The sequence below is a fragment of the Etheostoma spectabile genome, chromosome 17, assembly GCF_008692095.1.
Source record: "Etheostoma spectabile isolate EspeVRDwgs_2016 chromosome 17, UIUC_Espe_1.0, whole genome shotgun sequence".
NCBI lineage: Eukaryota > Metazoa > Chordata > Actinopteri > Perciformes > Percidae > Etheostoma > Etheostoma spectabile.
Window position 1 is genome coordinate 10,114,072 of NC_045749.1, and position 12,804 is coordinate 10,126,875.

General features: G+C 38.5%; 1 protein-coding gene and 1 long non-coding RNA gene across 3 annotated transcripts in view; one reads left to right on the forward strand and one right to left on the reverse strand.

The window, feature by feature from the left end:
* LOC116705260 (SH3 and PX domain-containing protein 2A) overlaps nucleotides 1-12,804 on the reverse strand; it is a 50,831-nt gene that overhangs the window by 10,126 nt on the left and 27,901 nt on the right. The window lies entirely within an intron of this gene.
* Nucleotides 6,309-8,653, forward strand: LOC116705261 (uncharacterized). The gene is made up of 4 exons (XR_004335887.1): nucleotides 6,309-6,412; nucleotides 6,739-6,794; nucleotides 7,752-7,836; nucleotides 8,015-8,653. It is a non-coding gene; the product is annotated as an uncharacterized LOC116705261 (long non-coding RNA).

Here is a 12,804-nt window from a genome sequence, read left to right on the forward strand (position 1 = left end):
CGTGGCTTAGCTCTCAGAAAAAACAAAACTAGTGGTGATATAAACCCTGCCAACAGTGAACAATTTATCAGCCTCCCGTTATATTCAAAGGCATCATGGCCTTAACTATATATTTTTTATTTCAGCAAGAAGGCCTGTCGGATTTGGTTAATCTTTTTTTCTTAGGCAGTTTCATCTCTAGTTACGGTTATAAAACACAACTAATAACAAATTCTGATGAATAACATAACTGAATCTATCTGTCCACCAAATGTATCTGGGATCGAGAGGCACTAGCAATATCCTGCTCACAGATTAAATTAATCAGTGTAGGAAATAAAGAAAATCTTTCCAGGCCTTTTTGTAACTTGCACATGCAATCTCTGTGATTCATATGACAGATGATTTATTTAGTTGATGGACTTGCTCAGCTACACAACCAAAAGCATACTGTATTCAGCTGTACAATGGGGCTGTTTTTCCTAGAGTTAGGCTGGGGCCAGAGAGGAGGATGCTGTTAGTGCCTGGCTCTGAGCAACATGCTGGCTAGGGCTCAGGTACAAAACAAGCCATGTAATGTGCTCAGTCTTTGCAGTCTTTAAACAAAACATCATGCCAATAAATTAGACAAAAACAAAATGGTGTCAATGATATTAAGGACTCTAAATAAAGACTTCTTTCTTTGCGAGAATATACAAATATTAGGATTGACACCCTACATTTAAATGGGTTAACTATACAATTGTATTTAGTGTATATATATATATATATATATATATATATATATATATATATATCGTATTAAGTCAGTGAAAAAATTCAAATAAAGCGGATGTATCTTGTTTGATGAACAGCAAAGGGCAGCAACAACATTAATTACATTAATGTTACATTAAATTAAACTGCCCGTAATATAGGAAGGTCACCTTGGCAGGAGTAAAAAGACCTGCATCAGCTAAATTATTAAAAACAAAACAAACAAAAAAACATACATTTGCAAATTGCCATTGCCATTCACACCAACGTCCCAGCTTGAGGGAAATGTTATTCTCACCTACGCAAACCAACACTTATAGAAATGTAAGAAAATATAAGAATAACGTGTAGGAATGTACTTTAATTGGGGGGAATTGGCTGTTAGTCTAAATATACATATGCAGCAAAGACACAGTGCCAATTTAAAAGGCCTGAATAAATATGTGCTGTTATTGATGGCTTGGATTGCCTTGCCTGTATTTTTAAACCATCCTCCCACATGGCAGGTGCTTAGGCTGAGTTCACTGAACCTCAAAAGAAGCAATAAAAGTAAATGTAAACTTTTAAAAATGCGAACACATTATGTAAGGGCTGTTTTCCTGGCCTTTGCATGTTTATATCAGGCAGGTTAGAAGAAAAAAATCCTAAACGAGAAACCTGCTTCATGTCTTTTATCACATATATTCATTCACAGAGTGATTGCAATTCAATCCTGCACAAAATTAGCTCCATAAATCACAGGCAACACAGTATGACAACTTTCAGAATCTATGAACTCATTTAATTTGTAGGTAATGTTTAGGGCTTCCAATTTCAAATGAAACCCATCTATAATTCTTACATATTGTACCTTTTTGTTGTGATAATCTTCTGGCAAACTTCCCCATAAGGACTGGTGGGGGAATGTGATTCTAACGTTTGGATAATGTCAACTTCATATTGGCCAAGGTTTTCATTTGTACATTCTCTATGATGACACAGACCTTAAACTGAGATCATTACAAAAGAAACTGGGGTTTTCTGGGTGTCCTGTTGCCAAGACAGCAATTCTGCTGAAAGTGAAAGAGTTCAAAGTTAAGCTCCTGCAAAGTGAGTGACTGAAGTTGTGTATTTGGCTATTAAAAGTTAAATTGCAGATAATGGAAATAAGATGATGAGAAGAAGAATGTGTTCTCTCTTCCTACCGGATGGCAGGGATTATCTGTACAGATGTGGGAAAAACAAAGGTGAAGGAAGCATACCTTATGTCTGGAAATGTGTGTGTGTGTGTTTGTACAAGTACAGAAAAAAGAGAGCACACATACACTATAAAGCTACACCTGTAACTTTATTTGTGCTTTTTTAATTGTCTCTTGCCGTTTTTGATTAGTCTATATCACAACCTGCTTTTCTCCATGTGTCCCTGCCTCGCTATCCATGTTTGGAAAAGTTACATATCTTGGAAAGCTGCTTCAACCACAAATGGAAAAAAGAACACAGCCAAATGTTGACTGGCCATACATTTTGCTAGACATTATTCAATATTTCGATATAGATTGTAGCTACTTAATCAACATCCTGAGTAAATCAAAAGGCTTTTATAACATTTGAGCAGAGTTTAGTTTTGTAACCGCCACGGTTTTGGGTTCAATGGTTGTATGAGACAATAAACCCACAACCCTCTGGTGGAGATGTCATGTAACACCATCACACCATAGGATCATGACCACAGACATCAACCTCGAATGTCACAGCCTTGGAAAGGACGAAACCAAACAGTATGTCTTGACAACACTGTTGTATTGCGCTATATGAACATCATAAAAACGCTTTTTAAGAAGAACAGACGGCAAGCTGTAACTTATTTCATGCCTTGGTAGTCTTCTGTGAGCTGCTTAACTCTCGTATCAAGTTAAGTGCATGCCCCATTCCAATTATTTCTGTAATAAAAAAAAATAAACAAATGATGATGTCAGCCTAATTTAGACAGCATGAAACATAGAGATCCAGATTTGCGGCAAAGATTTGTCATTTAGGGAAATATTCGTATTGCTTTCTTGCGGAGAAAGCCAGCATCAGCAACTCCGAAGTTCATTTTAACTTGTTGCTGCCTGGAATCCCAGCCAAGAAATAGTCTGGCACATTACCATCTGCAAAATGGCAAATTGTTATATTTGGTTGTGGTATGGATAAACCAATATGTTAATTTGTGAGCCTTAGAGGTGCTGGTTGGTGTATTGTGTTACCGTTGGACCGAGCCAGGCTGTTTACTACTGTTTCCAGTCTTTGTGTTGAGCTAAGCTAACTGACTGCTGGCTGGAGCTTCATATTAAATAGACAGATATGAGAGTGGTATTAACCTTCTCATCTAACTCTGTGCCAGAAAGTGAATAAGCGTATTTCCAAAAATATCATAATATTCTTTTAACTATGAGCAATGCATTTTAAAAACCAAGTGATTGTATACAGTATAAATGTTGGTTATGCAAGTTGAACGCCAGATTGTAAAAATGCAACTAAGATAGATATTTCTGCAGCGAGAAAGTAAGACTTATATTTATTACTACTTATATTCTACCCCTGCAAGTGTGGTTACAGACATATATAGAGAGTAAGCAGCATTTCTGAGCTCCATGTGTCTCACATACAGTATCTGCCATCTGGAAACTCTATCATCTTTGAAACCCAGGCTTCATTTTTACTGTAATCAACAACAGATTCTCAGCTGCAACAAGAAACTAGATTTATGTCATTTTGGGTTTTTCCTAAGGTGACTGGATGACCTATAAAACAAAATGGCAAACTACGTATTCAATCAATCACTTAAGAAATCGGATACATAACACAGTGTGACAGTGCAATTATCCCTAATGTCCTACTCATCCCTACAAAAGTATTATTGAGACAAATAGTCTCATAGTCAAACTGTGCTGAGATTTTTTTTGAAGTAACTCTGTAATTCTCACAAAAGATTTCCACACATCTAGCATAAATATGAGAACCACAGATTCAGCAGCACAAGCAGGGTTTTTTTCATGACCTGAAATGATGAGGAATGCAGTGGCTCAGCAGTCCTGCAGATATCTGACACCACTGTTGAGTAGAGCAGGAGAAAAAACCCATTCATTCCCAGCTTCTGTATTCATTAACAGTGGATTCAGTATCAAAGCACAAGGGGGAAGGTATCCAGCTCAACATACAAACATTTCCAGTTTTCATAAAACACTGGGTTTCAATTACCTGGGTGTCTCTGGTACAAGGGGGGAGGCGAAAACGGAACAACAAGACTTTCAAGAGCTGATGTTGACCTAAGAAACAACCTCCTCTCCCTCCCAGCCTCTGAAAGGATCCCCTCATGGTTTTCACTAAGCTATAGCCCCAAGCATGTGTGCCCTCTAGGCTCCACTGATTTGGAGACACAGCAGTCCTTGAGTGTCTGAAAGACCACCCCTAAAAAGCCAGATTAACTCAAAGGTCAATTGTTGATTGAGAGACAGAGTCACCTTTTTTGGCTCCACAGACCAATTTCTGTTCACTTATTATTACCACTATTTTGTGTCCTTAAATTCTGTCATTGCTCCCGTTCAACTCCTCTGCCTGTATCGCTCTGTGACAAGTTGCAAAAAAAATGAACCAGTAGAAGTCCACGTTGAAAAGTTTCAAACCTACCGCTTAGGTTTCCATATCTAAAAATACAGGTTAAGATTAATTTCTTGAGACGGTCATTAGTACTTCCTATGGCAAGCTGAAAGAATGTGGTAGATGGGGATTACTGTGAGTGGATAATGTGTCTTTCATCTGCTGCTGCAATTTCGGCTTAAAAAAGACATTTAACACTTGGCAAAGTGTTCTGTGTCATGTCTTTGGTGCTTCACTGACAAGAGTTATAGGGTTTTTCCTCTTTTACACAAGGAAACATGTTCTTGCTGAAACTGCACATACCAAACTGGGAAACTGAGGGGTTGAGCAGACCTGGCCTTTAATCCTCCTGCATATCAGAGACAGAGCATTTGGAACAGCGAGTATACATGCAACGGCCACGCTTGCAGAAACAACAGAACCTAAGATCTGGAAAGTATTTTCAGTTCTCTCATTAACTAAGTATTATGGTAACACACCTTTTGGTGGTGTTATTATCTAGGTAGAGGAGAAAGTAAGCTATCATTCTAATAAACTTAGACCTCTGGAGATTAATATGAGGACCTAGGGGCATGTCACGGGTGAGACAACAATTTCTGTGTAGACTTCAAGGATATACAGATGCCGTCTTCTCTGTTTGTAATTGACTGTGCATGTAGCTCAAACAAGAGTCTTCATCGATGCTAGCAGCTAAGTGAGCTCTACTTAGACACATCAGTGCTTTGAGCTAGCTGCTAGCATGGCTAAAAAGAATTATAAAAAAACTAAAATAATCAGATTATTCCAAAAATAAAGTCACTAAAACTTAGTAGTTATCTCGATCTGAACTTTTTGCCATGACACAAATACTGCCTGGTATAATTTTAAAGATAACTTTAAAATTCTACAGGACTAATCCTTTAAAAAGTAACAATAAGTATTTGAGCTGGTAAGAAACTCAAACATCAGCCTCTCTGAGCATCAAGCTCCTGCTGAGCTAAGCCTTGGCATCCTCTTGCTTCCAGCCTGAAGACGGATAGCGGAGACATTATTGTTACTTTTTTTTTTTCACGTGAAGGTAAAGAAGACATCCTGCACATCCATCTTGCCACGCCGAAGGTCAGACCTACTTTAATTTACCAGAATTTGATTCCAGCAGTCTCTTTGAGCTTGCAGCCAGGCAGTTGAACATCACCTGCAGGAAACCACTATTACATTCCAGCTTCTCTATAGCTCACATTGGTCAAACTTAAAATCATTAGTGCTTGTGAGGACAAAACTGAAGTTTTATATGAATAAGATTACTGTGACCCTTCAGGCTCTTCTTGCAATTTCATTCCACCCTGCTTAAATAAGCTGGGTGGAGCAGTAGAGACACAATACATACTGCACATGGGTGGTGCCAGGGGGTCTTGGGGGAGCCAGAGGAACTGACAGATGTGAGCTGGCCTCACCAAAACAGACAGGCATTCCTGGAGTTCATTTGGCACATTGTAATTCATAGAGGCTGATGTAGACTTGGCATGGAGACAAGTTTAACCCTGACTGGTCCACAGAGAGATTTCCAACACAGGACTGGGCACAACATACCTTATGCTGCCCTTGAGGTATAGGCAAACCAGCTGCGATAGGTATCATTTCCAGAAGTGACTGCAAATTATGTTTTCCTTTTCTACACTGTAACAAATTTCTGTAATTTCTACAGCTAAATTTTACAGTAACTTCTTGTTTTGTCATTTTACAATGTCGTTTGGCTTGTATCTTGCAATTTGCATTATGGAGACCGTTGGTTCTTTTGTGATTGGGGTGTAGGACACCATTTGGACGTGCGTGCTTGTGGGGATGTGGGTGTTGGTGTGTGTGGTTGGGGTGGGCCTGAACAAACACTATTACAGTAGTTGACAGCTTTTTCCATGATAAATTACAGGCATATTTGCGCTTGACTGTAAATGATGCGGTACAGGTACAGTTATTTACTGTTGAATGCGTTGCACAGGCAGTTGCTTTGTAAAGCAACTGCCTCATTTGATGGCGGATTGCAGAGAAGCAGCCACATTGCCACTCCACTCAGCCACAATACGTAAGTATACTATTATGAATAGCCTAAATTATTAGATTGTGGTTTAACTTGTTAATGCTGGTTGAAATAACCTAAATTGACCGTGTTTCAGTCTAGTGCAGGCCCTCAGTAAAGTTAACTCATAGCTAGCGTTAGCTAACATTAGCTGGAGACTTTTCAGAAGGAAGCAAACCCAGGCGAAGCAGTTTAATGCTAAAGTTAAGGAAAGTATAGTGGGTGTAATGTTAGCGTTAACGGTTTACTCTTTTATATTTATTTCATTTTGAACTAAGCGTAGTAGTTAACTTCAAAGTCTGTGTTGTAACGTCAATGTTACCGTCACGCAGGCATGCAGCAGCACTGTGGCTACAGGACGGTCGGGCGCCACGGAGTCAGGTCTTTGGTAAGTAACGTTAGCCTAACGTCACAATGTTTTATTTAGCTATATGTGACTGTCTGACTGTACATTTCTTTACCGTTCTAGCTAACACTAGCTAACTGAAGTCAACTTTAGTGAAAAAAGCCAGCTAGCTAGCTTAACCGTATGCATTAGCCGCTTCGCCTCAGATCAGGCTGCAGGTGGCCCATTAACGTTGATACAAAGTCCCAATAGTTTGAAAAAGTGCCTCATTGAAGCGAAAGCCCATTGTTCGATTTAACAGGTAATGTATAAATTATAATAACGTTTGACTTGGCACGACCCCTGAAAAAGACCTTTTAATTTCGGTTGATATTTAACTTTAACAACTCTTCTATGAACCAAGTTAGAGTCCGACATTAGGCTGGCTCCGTTTAAAACATTCGTCATTAATGTTAATGATAGCTGGGTGAAAAAAGGCTTGAGAAATTTGAATGAAAACGGGATGTGAGGCACCCAGGAGTCTTCCCTTAACAGACATGGCCACTTTTTGATAATCCCAGATGCAGTTTATGTCATGCAGTGCACAAGTGTTATTTTTACCTGTAATAAAAGGGTGTATTTAAATATTTCAGCAGAATGGGGTCCCTAAACAGCCTTGGTGGTGCATAAATTTAGTCTAACTAGAAAACTGATGAATTGCAAACGTTTTTGGCAACAATGAAATAATTCATTTTCTATAGTGTATCTCAAGTCTTGGTGGCTCAATTCTTGAGCTGTCAATAATGGTTAAATTTAACATCAAATCTGTGTAACAAATTATGTTAACCCAAACATAGCTGTAACAACTTATTATTTAAAGCAGAAAAACGGCCATGGAAATATATGATGGCCATGTGGGTGTAAAAGGGCTTATACACTCTCAATAGGCGCCTAACACACTGTTTATTTAACAGTTATATTCCAACATAACGTGTGTTTTTCAACTTTTGTATTGTTTAGCCTAGCTACAGGGAGGAAACATCCTGAACAGAGCGCCATCGCTGCACAGTGATCAACAACATACATGGCTGAAGACGATTTTCAGGTAAAAACATTAATGCAATTATGCCTGAATGTGTAATATTGTTCTGTGGCATTTCTCAATGTGACAGTTTGGGTGTTGGTAGTGAAGAACTAGACTTCAGGGTTGTTTATATAATTAATAGCACATAAGTGGTTAGTTAATTAAAGCTGTTTGGTGTTTCTTTGTTTTTTATGTTTAGGTGAATTGCTGACAGCAACCGTTTGGATGCTGAGCATCGAGGGTCCGGTGGATGGGCCTCCACATCCCAACTTCGTGGCTGGGATGGCAACTTTGTTTTCGAGCTACTACATCTTTAATATGGTGTACCAGGAGCAAGCATCTTGCACACTGGAATTCATTCAAAGGTAACTATGTGCTTGAAGTAGAATGTGGTTGCTCATTGTTTTGTAGAGTTAGTTATTATGAGTAACAGAGATTTTATTTTGCTTTAACTGTACTTACAGTAAATCCCTTTAAAATGATTTTTGAGTTTATAAAAAGGGTAAGTTAGCAGTTATTTCCCTAAATGCTTAAAATCATTGCAGAACCGATTCTATTTATAGTAATGGCGTTCATTCTGAGAGCTGTTAAACTGTTTTATTGTTTTTCAAACATTGACAATAAAGATCTATTTGATTGTATATTTGAAAAGTAGTTCTGAATTGAGGTAAACTGAGCATTTAGGTGAATAAACTACAAACTTGTTCTTTTTTTATTGCAGTCACAAGAAATCTGAAAGTTCATTTTACAGTTATGCATGATTGTCTATGCCCACCCTGCCCCAACCTTCCCCACTATGGCTCAAAGCAAACTTACAAAAACGGATCTGTATACATCTATATACATACACACCCGCATGCATGTACACATATACACACCCACATACAGATTAGCACAGCTGGATGTATTTTGTATCTTGTAGAGCAGTTAAGGCATTTTTTCATCAAGTTTATTTGCATGTGATTTTGTGATTTCAGATGCTTCATCGGACTGACTTGACCCTTCAAGTGGAACCAAGTCAACAACGGCGTTGATCCAAAAAAGTGGGAACATACAGGAGAAAAGAGGAACTGCATTAACCCTTGCGTCTCCTCCCTACTCGACAGGAGGTAGGGGGAGAGGGAGACGTCAAAAAATGACAAAAAGTAACACAGATGGTTCCTCGAAATGCTCTCCAAGATTCAGTTCACTAGTTAAACATGGAGCACACCAAACAGACTTGAGTCAACGACCTCGCCGGACTGTCCGACGGTCGATTATCGGGTTGGTTGTATCATGGTCATAATGAGCTCTTAAGAAAAATAGAAGTTACCTTCTTAAAACATACAGTATTGTTACACTGTGTTGCGTTTTAATAATAAAATGTCATGTAATTTTTGCATCTCGGACTCTGGTTTGTTTTTACAGTTGAAGAGAATCTAATGCGATGGTTTTTGAATTAAAAGCAAGCCTGGTCTTATTTAAAACACTTAACAGGCATCAGCAAAGCTGCACATGTAAAAAACTGAATTAACTGTATATTCTTTTTACAACAACGCATTGTATTGTCAAATATTTAATCTTTTCTGTGGTACTCGAGTTGCCAGCAAAAAGCTGTAAATATTTACAAACAGTATGTTGTTGTAAAAAAAAGTTTACACACAACATATTGTATTGTGAAGTAATTACAGCTATTACCTGGCAACTCGAGTTGCCAGGTAATAGCTGTAATTTGAAAAGAATACAAGATAATGTTGTAAACTAAATTACAATAAATATTGTTTTTTTAAAAAAACAAAACATTGCTGTAATGTATGTACAACAATAACCTGTAAAAGAAATACTGTATTATACTGTAATTATTTTTACAGTAGTTAACCGTAACTAATAGTAATTTTACAAGATTTTGCTGGCAACTTTTTTGCCAGGTGTTTACTGTAAAATCCACAGTCAAATTCGTTACAGTGTACATACTACTACATTAAAAGGGAAAAAGTTAAAACCACTGAATACAGAGTATTTGAACTGACCAACAGGGTTGCTAGCTTAGCCTTGGTTAACATCTCTTCAATATAGTGTAAACTGAGGAGGCATCCTGGAGGATCCATTAAGCCATTATAATGAACCAAACTCTCTGAACCACTAACTTTGGCAGGAAAGGGCTTTTTCCATTTTCTCCCTAAGTTTCTCCCTGCACTACTCTCTCCTCCTGAGCCAGCATCTCCCCCTGACAAACTCTAATTAACTAGAAAAATAAAATAGCAGCAGTCAGACTGATGACAGAATTAATAATTATAAAAAAAAAAATTGTTTTTGACAATACTAAACTTTGTTTCAAGAGTAGTATTCCTGAAAAACTAAATGCTACAACATCAATCATTTGTCTACCCTGTTGATTTACTGCATGCTGCACCTAATTCAAACCAAACAGAAATCAATACAAAATACTGTACCAACTGAAACAAAGGCCAAGACACAAAATGTATTGCCACTATTGGCACTGCAATAGAAAATACTGCCTTGGCTCAGAACAGCATGCTGGAAAAGTGGAGAAAGCTGAACTCTCATATAGGTCTGACCTAGATTCACTGCCCTGTCAAACGCATATGTTATCTAATCCAAGCTAAGGAAAAGTCGATAACTGCGCTGGGCAGCAGTCACGGCCAAAGTCCTATGGTACAGTAGCTTTAACAGCAAGACTTCTGCTGACAGACCCGGGTCAATGGCAAAAGGAATCTGTTGCTGTTGCACTCTCATACTCTCCCACCAGCCAGACCCACAATGTCGATACAAAAATAGATGGCAATATGACAACATACGGATATTTTCCCCTCACTGCATCCAAAGTAAAAAAAAAGTTTGAATGTGCATGGCTCTAAAGGATAATATGCTACTATAGCTGGAGGCGCAATAAAAATCCATACAATCCTTTTACAATTATGAATGTTATAGACTCCTTTTAGTAACTATTATAGCAAATTCACTACTTAGCTCTGTAATACAATCATCATTATGTCAGAAACTATTAAAGGGTTTTTATACTTATCCTGCAAAGAAATAGATGCTAAATCAAATGAGCTCTGAAATCGTCTTAGCACACACCTGGTGCTGTTAGTATTGGCACAGGGATATGGAGTGTCACCCAGCCAAATCGAGCATATTTATCCAACTTCCATTGCAGGAGGTGTTGAGATTTAAGTTAAATGCTAGCTGTGCTGTTGGAAACAGTCTCCATAGCAAGATGTAGGGGTGGGGGGTGTATTTACTTCAGAGCTCTGTGAAAGTGTCCGTCAGTGTATAATAAAACTGTCAAATAGCCTTAGGATGTGTTTTAAGGAGCTTGGAGTCAACTGATTTCTAGAAACTCATGACAAATCTAACCAAACCAGAGATAAATAAATGAGTGAAAGTGGCAACAAAATACAGCCTCTGTGTAAGAGAAAGGATGAAACAAAGCAATAATAACATGGAAACTAAGCTACAGTAATAACACGGAAGGCTGGAAATCATAAATGTGCAATGACACCATTGAAGTGCATGACTTTCAAATTGTGCATGGATCATCAACATCACATCAACCACTATAACTTTGCACAGTGGTCAGCTAAAATACAAAAGTGAAGGGGCCTCTACTTAAAAGCCCAGGACCATGCGGTTCAACTTCATGGAGGAAAGCTCTCACATAAGGCCCCCCGATAAAAAGACTTCAAGGTTGGAATATCCGCCTCACTGTGGCTCCCCATTGAGTTGAAATCCTACTGGAGCAGGGAGTGAAAACAAATACATGAACCCGAAGGCAGGACACATGAATCTTCAAAGCAATTCTACTCTGCAGACCCTCTGCCTTAAGGCCAGTGTGGCAGGGCATTTCACTCATACCCATCATGAAACCCAAGTCCAATTGCCTTCCTGGTCACTATTCCCTCTGTTCCCATCCTCCTCCTGAAGAACACATGAGTGCCATTACTGTTTTACAGTCTCAAAAACGCATTGAAGATTAACATTAGACCCTGTTACTGGGCCTATATACCTCTGTGTTCACCCTTGAGCTTCATGTGGCAATTCCCCTTCCCCTTAAAGTAATTCGGGCAGGTGTCAGTAACAGTTGCCAGTTTTAGTCAGTTTACCCAAGACACATGATTGGATACTCATGATATTAACAGTATCTTACATGCAATAGTAGTTGTTCAGTAGTCCTTTTGTCATACAAACTACAAAACTATTGCACCTACTTTATTTTACTGCATTTCAAATATAGATATTATATAATGTATTTCAGTTAATTTATTTATATAAATATATGCTTACACACTAATTAATGATTATAATATTACAAATTGTAATGTTTTTGTCTTCTTCCTCCCAAAATAGATGAAAAGTTCCTGGAGGTATTCCAGTGGTGTTTAGTGCTTTAAGCCCCCAACATCACCTAATCCTAGATTAGGCAATGGTCAGGGTTAGGGCTAGGTGCCTTGAAGTCAACGGTCCCAGTGCTGCCTGGGGCTTTAAACACCATCGAGCCATTACAGGATATTCTTAGAATATTATGAATTAGTGCTTTATGTCAGCCTGCTAGTGACTCATTAAACATTCAATATTGTCAAACTGAGTCACACATATCCTAAAACATGATCTCGGCCCTGTGTGCTAGCTCTTTCCAAAGGTTAAACAGCTGACTAAGGACTCTCTGCAGCTGGCATTTGTAAATCCGGCATCTCTTGCTGACTTTCCGTTTAAGTGAGGTGAAAAAATTAATTCAAGTCTCGAAGACATTCCTCTTGCTAGAGGCAACATTCTGGCCTAGGGCCTAAATCAACAGTGGGAAAAAGGCCTGACTGCAGGCCAAAGTGAGCCTCCAGACAGGGCTAAGTAACAGCTAGCTGTGGACAAAGGAGGTGAGAAGGCTGCGTTAGGGAAAAGGGCAACATGTTTGAAGAACTATGGACTCAATCATGATCAAATGAAATCATCATTTGTGTCTGACATGAGCACAATATGCATGCTGCCTGT